Source organism: Brachyhypopomus gauderio, chromosome 15 (genome assembly GCF_052324685.1).
Source record: "Brachyhypopomus gauderio isolate BG-103 chromosome 15, BGAUD_0.2, whole genome shotgun sequence".
Lineage (NCBI taxonomy): Eukaryota > Metazoa > Chordata > Actinopteri > Gymnotiformes > Hypopomidae > Brachyhypopomus > Brachyhypopomus gauderio.
The window spans coordinates 5,518,739-5,540,722 of NC_135225.1; the positions used below are offsets into that span (position 1 = coordinate 5,518,739).

Here is a 21,984-nt window from a genome sequence, read left to right on the forward strand (position 1 = left end):
TGCTTTATGTACAGTATAATGTCACTGTGTACTAACTTAATGACGTGAGCTAAATAATTGTATTAAATCTAATGCACCTTGGTTAATTTTGGGGAGCCATCGGCCTTTGTCTGTTGAAGTTTCCTGTAATATTCCAATTTATAGTAAATCTGTAAAAATCATTTGTTTAAATCCTATTATTGTACGTGGGAAAGGGGGGCTTACCTTTCGTGATAACAGAGGACCACCACTGTCCATTACCACCACTGTCCAGGACCACCACTGTATCCATTAACAGCTCTTCTAATTCCATGTTTTTCCAAAAGCACCTGTACCTGTTTACAACACCAAATTATTGCTGATGTTAATGCGTATTTGTATTTTGGGATGGTTTTGGGAGGTTTGGTACATATCTGCAATAGTATTACATTCAGGGAATACTGCTAGCCAGTAACAGGTGGTAGCCAATCCTAGCATGCCAATAACAGCTGGCAGCCAATCACAGCCTGCCAAAGGAACTGGCAGCCAATCACAGCCTGCCAAAGGAGCTGGCATGTCTTCCCATATTGTGTCACTACTAGAGACAGGTACAGTAAAATGGCTCTTTGCCACTATAAACTTTGCGTTTTTAGTTTGTCTTATTTTGTGGAATAAGACAGAGTTGAGGCTAGTAGTTTAAGTACAACACACACAAACAAACATACACACACACACACACACATACATAAATATATTATATATATATATATATATATATATATATATATATATATATATATATATATAGACAAAAATTTAATATTTTCCTGAAAATCATGATAATAAAACATCAGCAGTTAATACCCAAATTTCTTCTACTAAATTGTCTACAAAATTCCAAGTAACATTGATAAGATAATAAGATAATAATAAAAACAGAATGTAGATTAATTAAGTGAAGGCAATTAAATGATCAGATTAGTGAGCAGGTGCTCTACATAGGAAGAGAAAATAAGAAAATAAGAGTTCGGTAGACACTGCAGCATGCTATGTTAACTACAGCTGTCAAGGTAATACATCTCCATTGTGTAATGGAGTGAAACCTGCTTCCAACCAATATAACCATGGGATAGGATCTAAAAGATCTCATTGGTATGCATTAAACTGCTGCATCACCAAGGGCTATGTCCTTTACACATTCCCCACTAACTACCAGACGGGGGTGGCCTCTGCACTAGCCAACGGAAGGGGGTGGCCTGGGAGCCCCAGTCACGTAGGGCCTCCTGTGAGCCGAAGGACAAATACAAATGAGATTTATGTGTTGATGTTAAATAACTTATTCCCAAATATATGTGAAAATATTGTAAAATGCCTTGGTTCTGAAACCGTAGCGATCGTGTGTAGCGATTTTATGTCCTATGACTACGTGACTCTGTGCAACGTGCAAGGTGAGTCATGGTGCCCAGAAGAGAGCTTTTCATATATTTTTATAAACGGAAAACAGACAGCCAAACGGGACGATCGGTTCAAACATCGACAATCAAATGACACGGCACAGACGCCCACTTGAATACACAGATGCTAACAACATACACGTGTGACAAACAATGCTGATGAGACAAGGAATGGGTGTACGCACAGACGAGGCAGAGGGAGGAGTCAGGGGCGGGGCAGACCATGACACTGTACGCACAGACAAGGCAGAGGGAGGAGTCAGGGGCGGGGCAGACCGTGACACTGTACTCACAGACGAGGCAGAGGGAGGAGTCAGGGGCGGGGCAGACCGTGACACTGTACTCACAGACGAGGCAGAGGGAGGAGTCAGGGTGGGGCGAGGCAGACCGTGACACTCTGTATTCACAGATGAGCCTGAGGGAGGAGTCAGGGGCGGGGCAGACCGTGACACTGTATGCACAGAAGAGGCAGAGGGAGGAGTCAGGGGCGGGGCAGACCGTGACACTCTGTACACAGACTTGTGTATGCAAGTTAAAAAGCTATAGCTACAGTGTAGATAGGATGTGTTTCAAAGTTATTTTCTGAGTGTTGAGAGAGAAAAATAAAAAAGTTGTCTCTGTGGGGCAGAGAAATACAAAAACAGGGAGGAAAGCATAAAATGTTACTACACTCCTGAAATTAACTGGTATTTTTTCAAACTTGCCAATATTAAATTACTTGAGAGTAATTAAAATAAAGCATTTCCATTTAGAAGACTTGAATCTAAATCTGAAGTCAGACATGCATATAACGCTTCAGTTGACACTCTGGCTGTTCTTTAGCTCATAGGACCTAACTGACTATTTCACCTGCCTTAAGACAGAAACACTCTGCTCTTTAATGGTCCTTTATTCACTTGAAAGAGGACTTAAAGTAGAAAAATGCACTAAAGCCATTTTATAATAAGGTTTGCAAGTAGAACAGAATGGCGTTAGAAAATGGCAAAATATGTGTTTTGACTAAAACACCCTATAAATGCAGATTTGTCTGACTAAGGACACTGCATCTAGTGCCTCAACTCAACCTGGTTTATTTGCTTGTTTTTGTTTTGTTTTGTCACATGCTAACATGCAGTCACACCCAGTTACACCCAGTCACACCCAGTTACACGCTCACACCCAGTACAATACAGTACAAAGATCCACATTAGGATAAATAAGTCCTTGATGAAGGCCTCGTATTCTGTGATATTTCCTTGATAAACTATTTACATAGCAATGACAGAGTAAAACAAAATAAAATATTTAAAACAATAACAAACATTGAAGCATGAGCCTGTCAATCTTTCATCTTGTTGATACGTTGCTAGCGACAACTATATGTTACATCCTACAGCTGGGTTGTGTGTTATAGTCTACAACTGTGTTGCATGTTACATCCTGCAGCTGGGTTGTGTGTTACATCCTACATCTTGATTGTGTGTTACACCCTACATCTGGGTTGCGTGTTACAGCCCACAGCTGGGTTGCGTGTTACACCCTACAGCTGGGTTGTGTGTTACACCCTACAGCTGGGTTGCGTGTTACAGCCTACAGCTGGGTTGCGTGTTACAGCTTACAGCTGGGTTGCGTGTTACAGCCTACAGCTGGGTTGTGTGTTACACCCTACAGCTGGGTTGTGTGTTACAGACCAAAGCTGGGTTGCGCATTGCAGCCTTGTGTGCTGCAGTCCACAGATAATAACCAAACAAATTATTTTTTTGATGGAGGTGACAAGCAGGCATCATATAACACAATTGTTTTTCAGATTTTCAGAGGAACAAGCACAAATTTGAGTGCCTGGAATGATACATAAAATGCTCAATATATATTCCTGTCATGTGACACTGAAATGAGCAATGATTTAAAACCAACTAATTAATCATTTTTAGATCCAGGAGAAGCACGTTCCAGTCTCTTGTCTATGTATCATATGCATATGATGTACTTCGGGTTTAACCTCATTTACATATCATTTGCATGCAGGTTGCTGAGGTAGTATAGAGTTAGTAATCCACATAGATTGACACAGGGGAAAAAGAAATTCTGGCATGGTGTGTGTTGGAAGAGGGGGGGGGGGTCCTACTGTGCCCAGCAGAAAGAGGACCACAGCTGCTTGAATCAATAAATACCATTTTCATAATTCCATGTTTTTTGTGTACCTGCTGGTGTCTGAGGTCACCACAAATAAACAAACACTTTTTTGGACAGCTTCATGCTGACATCACGCGCTGCACACAATAAAAAAGATTATGATTTACTGTTCACATATATACAAAATACTCTTCAAAAATCTCAATTGTTTTAAACAAAAGCTTTATTGTTTTCATTTTGTGGTCAAATAAATACCAGAGAAAGAAAATAAAATTCTTAAACAAACAAGATGCACAGTGAACTGAACAGAACTAACAACAAGACAGCTCACAAAACAAAGTTAATTGGAGGAACAGCCTATAGGGGAAATAATTATCAGGGCACCTAACACATGGGATGGAGGAATTAACTGATAAAATCTTAGTATAGAGGAGTTATGGTAACAATTAGTGCAGACTGACATGGCAAATGTATGTATAGACTTTACTATGCGATGGATGGAGCACTTTCAAACCATGTTGCTGGTTCCAAGGCCTGTGAGAAGATACCAAAATCTGAAAAAATATCTGACTGGTGTTTGACTCACTTATTATGAAAGTACAGAGGGGTTTCATATTCTGATAACTGCACCTGGGTACTAGTTACTTACAGGAAAATATTTTAAACTGTTAATAGTGTATGGTAGTTAATAGTAAAGAGTAGGAAAAACACTGTACACTCCACAAATTTGGCTGTAACACCTGATCCCATTTCTGTTGCTTTGTTGATTCACAAGCCTGTGTGCACGATGGAGGTCTGTCGCAGGAGTTTTGTGGACGGTGATTGTGAGAGCTGTTCTTGTTATGCCAGTGATTCAGGAACCAGTCAATCACCAGCTGAACAACAGGAATTCAGTGTCTTTCAGAGTGAACGAAAACATTTTTGCTTGAAGGTCACAAGAGAAAGGAGTGTGAGGAGTCTGTGATGACCGGGTTAAGATGAACACACACAACATAAAGGACAATAAAGGAAAATAACATTCTTAAGAAATAAAATGAGACCCGAGTCTTTTTTAGTTTGCTTAGGGACAGTCTATTGCTTTGATTTCTTAAAGGTTAGACTTCATAGTTCTTCTCACAAAATGTGCGTTAGACTCAAACCAAAAAATCTCCCTTCGGCATTCTCTTCACTTCTTCGTCAACTCTCCTAGACAGAGGTGTCTAACCTTTATCAGACACACAGGAAACAAAGAGGATGTCTCGGGTCATGCATATTCACCAGCCTATGTTTTCACAATATGGAATTCTAATAAGGTTCACCATGAGTGAATTTAACAAAAATAAACTAATGAAACAAAATAATTCATACCTCATGGTCTTACAATAAAGTTTCCAAACTAAAGTATTGACAAGCTATTGACTTTTTGTCTTTATTTGTCACTTTCGTCTAATTGGTTCCTAAACAAATTCTAGTAAACACAGTTAGGAATGGTCATTGATGCCTTTTGGGATTTTTGCCCACCACTCCTCAGTTGAGAGTTTGGAGGGACATCTGGCGTGCACCGCCCTCTTCTGATCTTGCCACAGCATTTCAATGAGATTGAGATCCTGACATTGACTGGACTCAGGACAATCCAAAGTGCAAACCTTCTTTTTTTTTCTTAATCCATTCCCTTGTTTTGCTAGAATGCTTTGGAATGGTCTTAACCCATTACCATCCCAGCTTCAAATCCCTGAGTGATGGAAGGGGATTTTGTTGAATTTGGCAAGATCAGGAATTTGTTGATACGTCTGGGAATTGATGGTTCCCTGGATAATATGGAGTTGTCCAGGTCCACAGGCAGAAAGGCAGGCCCAGATTTCACATTTCCACCACCATGCTTCACTGCTGGGAGGTGGGTCTTCCCTTTATATGCTGTGTTGACTTTCCTCCAAACATGTCAGCTGTGATTGTCGCCAAACAATTCAATTTGGAGTCATCTGTCCAGAGAATGGACATCTAGAAAGTCTCGGGTTTGTCCAAGTGCTTTCTGACAAAGTTTAAACGGACAACTTTGTTCTTTCTTGAGAGCAGAGGCTTCCTTCTAGCAACTCTCCCATGAACGCGATGTCTATTGATTTTTTGCCTTATTGTAGACACATGTTCATTTATCCCAGATTCTGCCAAAGAGATCTGCAACTCTCCAGAAGTTATTATTATCTGAGTTATTATTTTTCTGGTGCTTCTTGTTGTACGTTTTGATGGTCGTCCACTTCTGGGCAGAGTTGTGGTGATGATGAGTGTCCTCCATTTGTAAGTGATTTGTCTTACAGTGGATGAACGGAGCTGATATCTTTTGGAGATGGTCTTGTAGCTTTCCCCAGACTGATGGTTGATCTGTGTGCTTTATGCCTTGGCATGACAGTGGTTTAGTTGGTTTCTGTTCCCTTTTAATCAGTGTGGCTCAAATCTTTTGACAAGGATGTTTCATTTGATTGGTCTGCTTAATTCATTACTTGAGCACTTACATGTGTGTCACCTGAGACTTTTACCTAATTAACTTTACCAATGCTGTTGTGGTTCATTTACTTTTGTATAATTTTGTATAATATACGCTGTGTGTATACTGTGTGTGTATATATACATATATATATATATATATATATATATATATATATATATATATATATATATATATATATATATATATATATATATTGTATAATATACGCTGTGTGTATACTGTGTGTAATATATATCTATTACACACACACTGCAAAAGTAGCATCTCCTGGGAGAAAAGACATATATATATCAACACTGCTCCTCACCATGTAGCACACTAGACCCATGATGAAAAATGGATTTATCAGACATGTTTTGATGAATGTCTTTGTCTTCTGGGATGTGCACTGAACGTTTGGGTGTCCTGGTAAATTACAGTCCAATGGAATTTAGGGTTCTCGTTTTTTAAAGTATAAACAGGCTGGTAAGAAAGTTTCTGCATTCTATCAGAATTTAAAGCACTTAAGTCCTGTAAGTAGAGCGAGGGAAGGTGAATGTTCAGCTGAAGTGATAAGCCCATAGCTAAGTTGTGTTTTCACTAGGTAATGTTGCTGCAAATGAATCTGGTTTCTGCCCATGGGGGTGAAAGAGAGACCAACCTGACCAAACTAGATTTTATGTCTGAAGAACAAGATGTAGTCTTCACTACACTGCATCTATCTGCCTGATGGTTCTGGTATTACATCCTTAAGAATATGAAGGAAACATTTACTTTTGTATGGTAATTTCATAATACTCCAGGATACCCAGACATATCCAAAACTGCAATAACCACAGAACATTTTCTTTCTAGATTAAAATATGGCATCTCTTTTGATGGCCTGCAGTCTCTTACTGCCTCCCTGTTTCTTCTCTTCTCTTTGCTCCCGCAGACTGGACTTGTTCTGTGTTTTACTAAATCAGTTGACATCCGTTTGCATTTCTGTATTGAGGGACTTCTGAGTGAATTATTACTATAAATTCACAAGTTCTAAATAATTTTATGGATAATAGTAATTATAATAACCAAGGCACAACTTCAATAGGGATGAGACACATTTTGAGCAGTCATGGTCTGGTGGTTAGGGGATCAGTCTTGTGACTGGAAGGTTGTGGGTTTGATTTCCAGGCCCTAGGCCATGACTGAAGTGCCCTTAAGCAAGGCACTTAACCCCAACTGCTGGGCTAGGGCTATCCACAGCTCTGGGCATTTGTAGACCACAGTATCCTAGTGATCACTTGTGTGTTTTTCTCACAGATTGCAGATGACTAATTTTGATTGGGGTGAGAATAACAATAGACGATATGGCAACTTAACTTGAACTTAACGTCAAAGTTTGCTTGTTTCTTCTTCTTAGAGGGGCAATTCCAGAGGCATCTTCAAAACAGTCCAAGGAGGTTAAAATCCATAAATGCCAAAGTAATTGTCTCAGCCTGAAAGGGACACACCCACTCCCACAAACACACCCACTCCCTCTCAGTCTCCGCCCCATTCATCATTCCCTCATTATTTAGTTATTCCCTTCACCTGTTGCTAGTTTATGCTCACTGTCCTCTGTCACTAAAGACCCGCAGGTCCTGCCATCTTCGTTGTGCATTACAAGCAAAATCATCAAGATGTCAGTCTCCGCATTGCAGTCTCCATATAGCGCTGGCTGAGTTTGTTCTATTACAGTTTGTTCATTTTTTTATGTTTAAAGTCTCATGGGGAAAAAATACTTTAATTCACTTCCACTTGAAGATAGATGAAGAAAGAGACCATCAGAGTGCACAATAAAACCACAGAGCTGATTTCATGGTTTCGCCATTTCTTGTATCGTGGTTCCTGTGGCAGTACCATGTGCGTCTTTATTTGAGTTTTCCCTGTTCCACCTCCTTGTTCCCTGCCCTTAAAAGCTTCCACCCGTGTCTAGTTGTCCCTTGTTAAGGTCTGTATGTAAGCCCTGTTGTTTTAATCAATCCATTTCAAGTTTCACTTTGCCTATGCCTTTTGTTTTCCTGTTGTTTTTATTCCTTTGTTTATATAATCAATTCCTCTTGTGTTTGCATCTGGCCTTCTGTACTGTTCTATGTTCAGTCCTTACACATGAAATAGGGTGTTAAACTTAACCAACATCGTAAAGACTAAGACTACTTTAACAGACAATGCCGAAATTCCCCTTTGTTCTGTCGTATTCTAGTATGAACACTAGAACACCGTAGCAACACTGGAGGGGAAAGCAGGGTGAAAGCTTACATTTAGCTTTATGCTGGAGTTCAACTGAGACGCTGGCCGCAAGCTTCACTCTCTTGGTTAATGTTCTGAAGCATTTATTCAAGATCAGTGCAGTGTGCCGTCTCATGATGCAGTGCTACGCCTCACGGAGAAACAGCTGAAAAACAGGAACCAAAGGGCAAACTCAACAATAGTTTGTCAGAGAGCCACAGGCCTCCAATGCTCAATTTCACCCAGAAGTAAATATTGTGATTTATAAGGGTGTAGGGGTGGGCACTGTCCATATCCCTGCCACCCCTGGTTCTCAACATTGATTGATTGTCCTTTTATCCGCAGTGGTGTGCGGGCCACCTCCCACACCCTCCCATTTGATAACTGTATAATTTCATTTTATGTTCTTGCCATGTAAGAACACTGAAAATAATGTCATAATATCAGGCAGGACTTCAAATTGAATTAAAGACAAAAAAAATGGCATATCTTGCATTTTTCACATACAATTCAGGAAAAGGTATGAATTGTGTTTTCACATAACCCTACATTACACACACAACATATGTTACAGGAAGTTGTGGATGTCTTGTGAAATTCCCATTTTAGCTGTTAAAGAAATAGGGTTTCTTATTAAATTGTTTTTCTTCATTGAATACTGTATCAGTCTGCTGGATCAGGCAAGGTCATACAGACTCTGAAAGAAAAGCAGTGTACTTTCCAGAAATGCTGTCTTATGGCTGCTTTATGGCGTTTGACTGTCAGTGCTCCTCCATGGAAACAACGTAGAACCTTTCTGATGTTTTTCCTTAAAGCTGCTCTATGCAAAATTTGTTTACTGAGTCAAGAGGAAAACATATCTCATAAAAAATAGTGTCCTTCTGCTGCAGTGAGTCACCCTCTAAAGCATGAAATATTAATTCAAATGTCACATCTGTCAGAAGATGGAGCTAGCTTTAGCAGGCTAATTCGCTAATGTTAGCCATTGTTTTTTGGCTAGCTGTTATTCTCACACCTCTTCCAATGCTCCCATCTAGATGAACAATCATTCAACAATGTAATACACAATATACATTCTTATCAGAAATTTACAGAATTTGTACAGACCATTTTTTTCAAACTACTCAAACTTTTTTTTTGTAGAATTAAGAAGTGTTTGGACCAGTGTATTAATTATTTTGGACACATTGACCTTAGAAAAAACTAGAAAGTTTGGAAGAAACTGTGTACCAATGGTGCTAACATGGCAGCTGAACAAAACTAAGGTCTTTTTTTTAACTGTATGTCTGGAAGTCTAGTGCTGTTAGCCATATTCTATGATGAAGATCTTTACTATTCACCACCCATTTTGGTAAAATGGCCTGTTCTACAACAGTCATAATCAAAGTTTTTTATATATATATATCTCTACACAAAGACGTTGTAGCAACCTGATTCAAAACATTTCCAGAATTTGAAGTCTGGCCCTTTGTCTATATGCTATACATAAGTATGTTTAGAGACAAATTTATGAAAACATGCTGAAACAGAAATAAAGGCCCATAGACCTCAAACCTTTTGTGTTTTCAGGGCTGATTTCATTGATGGGGCGTTACAAAAAGAAACAGCCCATGACCACCCTATGGGACACTGGGGCTGCTTGGTCATTATTTTGGACAGTGTATTGCCATTCTCAAAGGAGCCTTCAGTGAGCATTGGTCATTGTGAATGAGCATTGACTAGTTCTCAGCCAGAGGAATCCCACCTTCCTGACTCTGTAACAAGAAACACTTAGTTTGCTGCACAAAGAGCCGATCCAACCAAGCCTTGTTGCCTGAGTTACTGTGGCTACAGAAAGTTCTCACACATTAGACCCTCAGGCAGGTTCTTTTTTATTGTATTTTTTTGTAAACAGAGTCCTGATGAGAAAATGGTCTTCCCCTGATGCCAGTGGTGAGTGGGATGAAGTATATTCAACCATATAGGTCTCGTGTTTTATCTCTAGCCTATGACCAATCCTTCAGGTCATTTAGGAATTCTTAAAATGCTTCAGTGCTTGCTGTAGCATTTATTTAAGCCAGCCTTGAAGTCACGTGTTCTTAAATATTTTAACTCACATCTGTCAGCCTGTTGGAAAGCCAAATCAGGTCATTATTTGTGACCCATACCTGTGATAGGTGAGTCATTTGAATGATTTTTGATAGATTGTGTAGGACCGCTACCGAAGACCCATTCAGGAAACTGGTTCTTCTCACCCTAATGTGCAACACTACATGGTTTCCAGAGGTTTCCATTACATTCATTAAAATCAAAGGTTGTAATAAAAGCACTCGTAAAATTCTGTACTACCTTTGGTTTACAAAATGTGTTCAGTCAGATCAAGGGTCCAATTTCATGCCAAAGCTTTTTGCTCAAATCATGTCAGAACAGAGAAGACAGAGCAACAAGTGTTAAATTACTACCTTGAGTTCCAGGGAGTTCTTGAAAGTTTCTGGAAAGAGTTTAAAAATATGTTGCAATTTTAATAGAAGCAGAAAAGTTTTGGGCTGAAGTTGTTCAATTAATTTTGTTTGCCTTATGTATCACAGTACAACAGCCCACAGGGTTATGTCCCAGTGGTTTGGGTTTCGGGTGTTCAGTCTATGGTCCACTAAAGCTTCTGCATAAATAGTGGTTAGCAACCCCTTCTGCTCCCTCCAGTGATACAGTGGATAACTTTGTTAATAAGTTATATGAACATATAAATGCTGCCTTTGAGAAAGCTAAACAGAATTTGTTTAGAAGTTTAGAAGTTCAACAATAACACTGTTGCTTGATCATTTCATGTTGGTGATAAAGTTCTGTTACCTTTGTCTCAAACTAACATGTTAACAAATCCTGACAATCGGCGTAAGTCACCTATTAGCAACATTAAAATGCTCGTGTCTAACATGAATCGCGTCCTAGATGCTAATGCAGCACCCGTGTTAGTTGAGGAGGCCCCTGAAGAGATGAACTTCACCTAGATAGAAACTGCATGTCCAGTCCTGGACTTGATGATCTGGAGCATTACAATGCCTGTCAAAGAAGATGTCTTACTTACCTTTGGTCATTCAGTCTGATCTTAGATCCTGATTTGATAAAAATTCCCACATGTACTTCAATACTAGAAGATGACATTGATGTCCAAGGTCAGCTGCCCATTAAACAGCATCCTTATAGTGTGAATCCTCACAAATGGCCACTTATGAATAAAGTGACGGATTACCTCCTTCAAAACAATCACACAATCCACAGCAATAGTTCTTTGTGTTCTCCCTGCCTTTTGGTGCCAAAGCCTGATGGCACTTAAGCGTCTGCTTGAATTATGGAGAAGTAAAGTCAGTTAGCATCCCTGAGTCATTTCCTGTTCTCAGAAATGGATATTGTACAGTGATGTATTACAGTGATGGCTTGTGGTTTGCATAATGCTCCTGCATCATTTCAATGGCTCATGAACATTGTTTTAAAATATGTGTCAAATTGTGAAGCCTATTTAGATGACTTGATGGTGCACTCAGATTCTCGGGAGCAACACTTACAAATCTTAAAAACCACATTTTCTAGATTTGTCCTTAATCTTGAAAAATGTGACTTGATTACGTACCTTGGTAAACCAGTACGATGTGGTCAGGTGTGCTTCCTCAAGCAATTACTGCCATCATTACTATCATCAAACATCAAAATATGAGCTTAAATGTTTCCTGGGAATGGCTGGTTATTACCATTTGTAAGAACTTTTCAGATGTTGTTCAAGCCCCTATCTCACTACAGCATAACAATGTTCCTCCTGTATGGTCTTCTGCCCATCGATCCATGGTTAATTCTGTGAAGACTTCGTTGTGTGGCTCATCTGTGCTTGCTGCGTCAGACCTGGCTTGGCCATTTAAACTCAAGGTGGACACCATTGACACAGGAGCCAGTATCATTCTCCTACAGGAACACTCACTTCTCATTACCACCCAGTTTGTCACTAGCTGTACTGAGCTGTGAGGATGCAGACGCATGTGGATGAGGACCAGCAAGAATAATTTTTATACAAAGAGCAAATCCACAATAGATGCAGAGAAATTGGTAAGATTAACAGAATTAGATACACACAACATAGACACGGTAGCTAGCTAGAGAGGACATGGCACGCACAGGTGGACCCGTATCAATACTTCACAAAAAAGTATTTAAAGGTTAGGGTATTTAAAGGTTCGTAATTAGGCAGGGGTCAAGTGGATCCACAGTTTTAACCTCACTCTGAAAAATGCGGCGCATACCTTATAGAGCTGTTCAAATGTTCTGTAGGTTTTCTGTAGCATAGTTAAAGATCTCACACTTATGGGAGGTGGGGTGTCTTGTGCCAAGCATGTATCTGTGGTCTTTGAGTATGCTGTCTGTGTTTCAGGTCTGTTCTGGTTTTCTCCAAATCCATTCCATACTTTGATCCTCCCTGTACAGTCCGCTCCTGACTCCGTTCTGCCTCTCGAGTATGCTGAGTGGCCCCATAAAAGGCTCTCCCTGGAAGGAGACAGAGACATGTTGTGCTTTGTTGCTGCCAGAGTTGTGATAGTTTGCTACCTTGTGTGAGAGTCTGACTGTTGTTGTACATTTGTAAATAGTCTGTGTTGTAAAACTATTATGGTGGTAAGGAGTAACTGCTGTTGAGGTTTGGGGTTGTTTATGTGTCATTAATGATTAGAGAGTTGGTGAATTACTGCGAGAGTTTTTGTTGTGAGTGCTGTTTTGTTTGTTTGCCTTGGTCTCTCCCAAAGACATAGCAGTTGTATATTTGTAAGTAGAAGTTGTAAATACACCCACAGCAATCTCGTTTGTGCTCTAACACTTCCTTATTAACCATATGCACTGCCATTACCCTACAGCCTCGTTATGGCCTCAACACCTAGACACTGGCGACTGAGTCGGGCATCGTATGTTGCATCAGAAAGTTAGTTACCATGTTATTAGCATGATTCTGGTATCCTGAGATCTATGGGCGTCATGCGGTGCACCCCCTGTTGATCCAGTGCCCTGAAAGACACAACTGATAGGCCAGCATTAGGACATTACCTCGGTCTATTACGTTAAACAAGTTTACATTTTAAGCTAGCAAAGCAAACAGGCTCAAAGGACTAACAGTGCTTCATCAGACTGTATCAATGTTTCAAATCTCAGTAAACAAATGTTTTTTGCTTCCTAATGGATGTCTCATAGAGAATAAAAGAGCAGTCCTATGTTGTTCTCAATCACCCAGTGTACTAATCAACACAACACATAAACAAGTACATGTCATCATCATAACAATATTGATAAAGCAGGTCTAAAGCTGTCCTTAACTCAACACTTAATGTGCTTTGCTCAGGGGGCAAAAGAAATTCTGTACTCTCCAGTTTTTTTCTGATTTGTTGGTTAAATACCTCAAAATTACATTGTTAAGGCTTTATAAAGCGAGTGTGGCCATCAACAACCCAGGGCCTGATTAAAACAATATGCACCACTGCACCACACAGAGACTGGGGAAACAGGTCCATGACAGGGAGAACGGACCGGGTTTTTAGAAGCAGCACATCCAGCAACTTGTTTGTATTAATGTTTTAATTGGTCCCCCTGGACCACATTAAAACTGTTAAATAAATCACCCATGGAAAGTTAACACAAATTGCTATGGAGTAACGCAGTGCACCTCTGCATTCAGAAAGAGTTGAAGCAAATTAAGCTCATTGTTAATGATGAATGAACGTGAAGGTGCATAACTTTCACCCATGTGCTAATGTGATCTCACCCAAACTTGAGGCCTGACCTTTAGTGCAGGCAACTATGGCTCAGATTGATTCAGGTCTCGTCCATTTAATAAACACACACTGAATAGTCGGATTTACATTTCCCTACAATTTGGTATTTTCCTAAATGAAAAGTTTTGCACAAATGCTGGTGTGTTTTACGTATGAATAAATCGTTAAACTTTGAGGAGCATCACAGGAGCGGGGGGGAAGGGGGGGGGGATGGGGGGGAGGGGGGCTCATATGCTACAGGCTGCTGTAGATATAAATGTGGTCGTAGAGGGAAAGTTGGCCAAAATGATACCATATCAGCAGTAATAATATGGAAAATCCCATATAAAAAGTCTTAATATGATGTCAATATTTGCATTTATGACAGATTTTACATATGAGCTAATATTTTCAGATTATGCAGCCAGCTTTTTGATAGTTTGTTGCCTGATATTCTACAGGAATCCATGAGCGTTCATTTTGAGTCTGTTAGAGCACACAGAAAGCATTTACCCGTCTTAATCCTGCTCAACGAAGCCAGGCCTCAGCACGTATTTTGCAAAACAGACTAGTTTATTTATACCAAAACACAAATATTTAGCCAGATTATGAAGGTGTTGGGTTTTGTGCAGCTCTCTCTAAGGCCTCAGCACGTATTTTGCAAAACAGACTAGTTTATTTATACCAAAACACAAATATTAAGCCAGATTATGAAGGTGTGAAGGTGTTGGGTTTTGTGCAGCTCTCTCTAAGGCCTCAGCATGTATTTTGCAAAACAGACTAGTTTATTTATACCAAAACACAATATTTAGCCAGATTATGAAGGTGTGAAGGTGTTGGGTTTTGTGCAGCTCTCTCTAATACGTGTCTGAATCATATGGTTTATTTTTAAGATGTAAAAATGATCATCACTGACATCAAATATAATGAGTCAATCAACAATTGGTTCTGCAGTGTGAGATAATGTCTACACATAGTTCCTTAATGCCAGTGATGTTTATTGATGTGTCCCCAGATTTAAGGAGATAACGTTTTAAAGATTTTGGCTTTGCCTGATGGATATTGTCTCCACACATTACGTGTCATCACACACAGACAACTGCTAACTCCTGTCAGTCGGAACCCATACAAACTGCGTTCAGGCATAAGTATTACATGATTTGACAAGTACCGAATTGATGGCATGATATCTGTTTCAGCATAATTAATAATAGCATAATTAGATTACCTTAAATAAATCTGATTCATACTCTGCATTTATTCATGCTCTAGATGCAATATTTCCCTCCTAATAACAGATGTTCTGCTCTAAGGTTTGGACCACAGTCTGGTTCAGCAGAACTTGGTACCACCCCTAATTTAACACAGCTGAGAGCAATATTAAGATGCTACTACATGTTGGATTAGCAGGATTAGTGATGTTAGATTAGGACTGGAGCTTTCCATGTCAGTGATGATCCAGAACAGACCTGGGAACCACCGCTTTAGATACTGACACAGTTCATGTGGTATTCAAATCACTATGTACACATTGTTCAATTTTTTTCCCTGTCTTACACATATTTCTAGATACAGTAATTGCTAAAATATATTGTCTGAAGTATTACAAATTATTTTCAAAATTTTAAACACAATCCCAAAACTCACCAATTAATTCAATTGAAATCCAATTAAAAAACGTTATTCACCAATTCACATGTCTATCTGGCAAACAAAAACTATTGACCCAAAAGCGCATTTTTTTAATAATTACACTTTGCTCTCTAATCACAAACCTGTCCAGTGAACACATATGCACAATTGGTTATGAACTAGACAATAATACAATCAATCAATAAAAAAAACTATTAACAAAGAAACAAATTAATTGAAAACAATTGCATATGAAGGAATAGTAATTCCTTTGAGCAGAGAAGGATCAACTCACACTAGAAATATTTATTCCTCTGCAACACATCTGATATCTTCCACGGGCAGACAACATGACAAATATCCCTTGCTTTGCTACATTCATCCCAGCCATGACTTTACAGCAATATCGCCATAACCCATCACCATAACATGTAGAAGATCATCTCATAGGGAGTTTTATCATTAACCTCCAAACTGGGTTTTTTTTTGTAGGGTTGAAATAAAGAGCACTATGGTAGGAATGTGTGAAGAGTGGATTATCACTGAATTTTTTACAGGCCTGGATACTGCAATGAAAAGTGTCTCAAACAAGAATGTCAGAAACATGCTGGTTGCGCCTGCACCGTCTGGTCTTCTTTGATTACATCAGTCTGAAGAACAGAGAGAAATATCTACACATGCACGTTTTTGATCACATAGCTTGTTTGTTGGTTTCCCAACATGCCTCTGTTGTGTTCTGATTGGCTGATTGCTACATTCGAGGTATATGTGAACAGTTACACTAGTGCATGATATCTATTTGTTACCGGTGTTTCATCATAGTGTCTAAGGTTTTATGTATTGATTGTGCTTTTGACATGATAATACGTTTAATTGCATTTTATGATGTTCAGTGTGCATGAACAGTTTAGTGAGGTGTACATTTGCATATATCAGTTAAATAAGTTTTCCTTTTGGTAACTAAGGAAAGTTTGTGGAATTACATTCAACATAACAATTTATGTTTCAGAAAGCTGTCATGAGGAACTTTCTCAATAAATAAAATAAAGAAATATCAAGCCTATAGGCCTACTTAGGATGTAGTAGTTGGGAAAAAAAGTACAATATTGGTAATTAGTTATCTCTCTCTCTCTCTCTCTCTCTCTCTGACACAACATATTTAGCTATTTACATAATACAGACATTGTGTCTGGAACAAAAGACTACAGAATGCTCAAAACGTCTTTACAGTATAGCATGAAGAGTACTGACAGTAGCCTCCATATGTCCCCGAAGGGCAATAAATTGACAGATTCCTTGTAGATTAAGGTTTGGTGTTATTTTTACAGAAAAGCACCGAAAGCCCAGTGCCATAAAACATTTGTCCTTACGGAACACCACTTAAAGAACTTTTTCATCATCATCTATGACCACACATGACCCAGCAGACTTGTACAGACTGGTTTACTCCATAGACTTATAGTATTCCATGGCTAAAAACCTTTTCATGAGAAATACAATTTCTTTACCAAGACTGAAATGGAAATTTCACATTCTCATCATCCAATTACATGCCTTAAAATTATACATTTGCATAGGTCTACGTCAACACATTTAACAAACACCGTTCACGGTATGGTATCAGCATTGCTAAGCAGCTAGCCACAGCCTGTTTGCCACTACTAGCAAAATATTGTTAAAGACAAGGCTTTGTAACAAGGGTTTAAAATACAGAGGCAAACTAAAACCAAAACAGAAGCACATGTCAAACAAAAACAATGATTGACAGATGAGGAGGAGCCAGCAATTCCTTTGCTCCCCACTAGAGGGTCATGCCGCACAGTTTGATCACCTCTACCCTAAACCAATGTAGCTACGATGTACCCTAAACCAATGTAGCTACGATGTACCCTAAACCAATGTAGCTACAAGAATTTCAGGGTCTTCCCATCAGCAGAGGACCATTTCATTTTGATGCCAGCAAAACGAAGTGCTTTCATTGCACAGCACTTTCACCATGAACTTTTCCATTAAGAAAATTGTCTCGGCACTGTAGGTTTTTAAGTCTACAACACAGGGTTCTAGTTTACACTTTTTGAATCTGTGGCTGTGCACTATTTCTAAAACCAAGCTCATGGCAGCACGATTACACCTCACATGGACCTCACATGGACCTGGTTCTCGCATATTCACTGTCACCCTTAATTGACCAGGATCCACACTCTTTCTCTGTCTCAAACTTTCAGCAAAAAAAAAAAAAAACCCAGGTCCATGTGATTGGTCCATGTGATTGGCTCAGGCGTTAGCTGTGTCACAGCTCATCTCCAGATCTCTGTTCTTATTGATAGCTTGTCCGCCCAAGCTCACCTGGCAGATGATGCCTCCATCTTCAAGTAGTGATGGGGGATCCTTTAAGTTCACCCCAGTAAACAATCATTCTTACACGAGTGGCCCAGCAGAATTGTACAACAGAATAGAATTCGGCATTCCTAATCCTTCTACTGCTTTAGTCTACTTTTTATCAGACCTTTCTTTTAACAGTTTCCCATTCCAAATAAAGTATGAAATTATGGAATCAAGCTTTTTAAAATGACTGGGAAAGAAAAACTGGTAGACAATGAAAAATATAATTGAATTTTAGGGGAGTGCTCATTTTAACTGTATTGATCAACTAATAGTGGTAAAAGTTTCTAATGCACAAGACCTTCTGTACATGAATCAATATAGTGGAGTAGTTGAAATTAAATAATTCTTTGAATTTCATGTCTACCACTATCCAAAGATACATAAATCTTCTTTAAATGGAAAGTCCTGAAATGGATAATTGGGAGCAGATGCATTCAAAGGACCAATTACGCTTTTAGTAAAATTAAATTTATTGTCCAGAAGCTGTACAAATTGTAAGAGTTGCAAGAACAGAATTTGAAAACTTGGAAATACAGACTGACATTGCGTTGTGTATCAGTTATTCCAGCAATTTGGGGAGTAAGTCAAAATGCAGCGGCCAATGGTTCAATGCTAATCAAAGAGAAGTAAGCCAGAGGGGAAGCCTGATTGGTGGAACAGTGACGGAGGAAGTCTAAAGTATATGAGTTATCATTATTGGGACACTACTGGGAAGGAGTAATTTCACCCATACATTTCACAATTTTTTGTTTGTCTATTTATTTTTTTGTTTGGTTCTTGCCAAACCTGATTTTTTCAAAGTATAACAACAAATTAAGCCATTCTACCCTGTCAAAGCCCTTTCAGCAACCAGGACAATAATGAGAAGTTGAGGAGGATGAAGGAAAGAAATATCTCACATGTGGACATGGTGTGGTTGGAACGGGCCTCTGCAGCATGTAATACGTGTGGTTTTGTAGGAGAGTGAGGAGCACCTGTTGTACATCTCAGACATGTTGGTCCAGGGAGAGCAAGTAGATCAAACTGATGTAATTAATGACAGATCTTCCCAGGATCTCCAGAAGGACCTGATTGATGTGTGCGTGAAAGGGGCTATTGCTAAGCCATCTTGAACAAGGTGTTGGATCTTCTGTAGTGTATGCATGTGCAGAAACCTCTCTTTCTTCTTAATAATGCTGCTGGCCAAGGCAGGTGAGGTAGAGAGGTGGAGGTAACCCTGAACAAAGACTTCCTGAATGTACTGCTAGTCCTCTCCATAGGAGAGGCGACACGCCTGGCACCAGGCTAGAGTGGCATTATACACCAACATAATAGCACAGTGCATTCTTTGCAGTGGCAATGGAGTCATGGAGAAGACCGTAGCAAGGTCCTGGTAGTGAGCAGGAATAAGGATGTCAGAGTCTCCATTGAGTACCTGCAGGTGATCTGGTTGCGTGGCCAGGAGATGAGGGCATTGTGTGTCCTTAGGCACAAGAGACCCAGGGTGAAGATATATTCGGGGGGAGTTGTTAAAGGAGAGATGTGCTTTGTGTGCATGGAGCTGGTTTGTAACTGGGGGAGAGGGACGGGTGTGTGATGATGATGATGATGATGATGTTGTTGTGTGTGTGTGTGTGTGTGTGTGTGTGTGTGTGTGTGTGTGTGTGTGTGTGTGTGTGTGTGTGTGTGTGTGTGTGTGTGTGTGTGTGCGCACGTGCATGTGTTTAGTTTAATACATCAATAATATTTCCACAACCGAGGGGAATTTCCTAAATATCACAGTCCAGAAAACAGTAAAGTCAGCAAAACATGAGGCAAAACAGACCAACACTAACAGTGAAAACCAATGGGCAAAACACTACAGATAAGGCAAAAGCTGAATGACACAAAGCAGGTAAGCAATATGAACACGCTCAGAAACACAGCAAATACGTCACAACTGAACTGAAACCTGATGAGTGCCACCAATATAAATGATGAGGTTCTACTAGGAACAGGTGTGTTAACAATGTTAATGTATTTTAACTGCATTCATGCAATTCCGTATGACTTAAACTTAAGACTGCTACATCATACTAAGTAACCTCAATATAAATACTAAAACCATAATAGTACAAAGAGACTATTACTGCATTATTTGATTGACTGGAGTCTTAAGATTCTCACAGAAAAAGACTTAGAAACTACAAGAAATTGGCTCTATTTTTGTAAGATAATGAGCGCTTGTGGGAGCCATTATTATAGAGCTTTGCTGTACCATTACTAACCTTTTTCAAGGTTAAACTGCTACAACTTAGATGTGTGTTTAGCAGAATAAAAAGATAGTATGACTATGTTTTTTTTTTATTACCAAGACATCCTCACAAGCATGATATACGGTGAAGAATCAACTCACGTGGACTGAATTAATGATGCTCTGGAGGTTATCATGTCAGGTTAGATGAGGGAGATAAGAAGAATACATGACTACAACAGAACTTTCAGCTTTTCTTAAAAGATTTCCATCATTGTCATTCTGACCACAGGGTCATTAATACCCCCCCTAGAGGTGTGAGCTCCAGTGTGTCTGTGCAACAGCGACTACCCCACGTTTCTGCTTTTCTCTCACACCCTCAGCTACTCAAAAAAGATGTGGAGATGTGCTCATACTTTATGTATGGTGGTTCTCTTTCTTAAAGAACACCTGAAGTCTTACCTATGCCATGGTGTTGCTTTAATCACATTTATTTCTATTCTAAAATTTTCTCTTACAGTTTTTCTTATATTTTGTTACTTTTCCCTATAATCCAGTCCCATCTAATTATTGTGACTTTTAATAACTAAGACTGTATTACTGAGTCATTTAAGTGTATACACAAACAGCATGTAATGTGCATTCCATATACACAAGGCCTTCTATATACATCTACATGAATAAAGTCCTCTAAACACCTTCTTACCTAACCTTTTACTCAAATCTACTTCAAGTATATATAGACAACATACTACCAGTTCTCCCTGCTAATCTGTTAACTGTAAAACTGTCTAACTTTGTTTCCAGTGACTTTACTAATATTACTTTATTCAAGCTCCCATTCAATAAACAGGTACATTTCATATTAGATCCATATTTCTTATTAGATCCATATTTTAATGCTGGCCATGTTAAATGTGTATTCCAGATGTATTTTTCTAATTTCTCTGGATGCTGTGGTTACCCTCAGATAAAAGAAGAAAATGTCAGCTTACATCACTGGTTTAGAGATGAATTCCAGCCAAAGGATGAACAGCCTTTAAGTAAAGTGTTGATGACCTTAGTAACAAAACAGCATCTCCAACAGAGTGGACTCATCTTCTGCCCAACGTCATCTTATTGTGCTCCGTTAATTGTATCATTTCCCAGAAGCAGGGGGCAAAGGTCACGCATGTGCAGCTCAGCCGCAGAAGCACAACAATCATCTCTGTTTAGGACATGTTTAGTATCTCTTCTTTACTTCTCTGTCTCCCTCACACACAAGTGCATGTGCACACAAACACACACACACATACACAAACACACACGCACATGCACAAACACACACTATTTGCACTTGATTCATCGAGTCTCTATTAGCTCTCAGTGGAAATAACAGGATGTAATTTATGGCCTTGGCACATGTCGTCAGGTGCAACAATCAGAGGTTCATAAACAACATGATTTTTTTGCCAAGGTACAAACAGGTTTCTCAGCAGGGTAAAACATCATCTCAGAACACTATCAGGAAGACAGGACGGCTCATTACTTTTTCCCCAAAATTCAATTATGGATATAAGATTGTACTTCATACATAAATTAGGGCTATAACTATGACTCTTGCTTTTGAGTGGTACTGGAGTGATTACGTTCATCAGATTAAATTTCTTGAAGACATACAATATGTAAAATGCCTGCCTTCAGAGTCCAATGATAGGTGTGAAACGCCGGCAGGGAGGGAGAGAGAGGGACCTGTGGTTGCAGAAAGACGTTTCTCCATAGCAACAT

At 39.3% G+C, this 21,984-nt stretch overlaps 1 protein-coding gene across 1 annotated transcript in view; it reads right to left on the bottom strand.

Annotated features, from left to right (window-relative positions):
* The window catches only part of pcdh15a (protocadherin-related 15a), a 208,317-nt gene extending 186,585 nt beyond the window's left edge, over positions 1 to 21,732 (bottom strand). The window contains exons 1-5 of the mRNA XM_076974343.1: positions 21,213 to 21,732; positions 13,175 to 13,261; positions 8,263 to 12,738; positions 1,760 to 1,863; positions 205 to 314 (exon numbers count right to left, since the gene is read on the bottom strand). The gene's annotated coding sequence lies outside the window, so the exon portion shown is untranslated. The remainder of the gene's footprint in view (positions 1 to 204; positions 315 to 1,759; positions 1,864 to 8,262; positions 12,739 to 13,174; positions 13,262 to 21,212) is intronic.
* Positions 21,733 to 21,984: the final 252 nt, after the last annotated feature.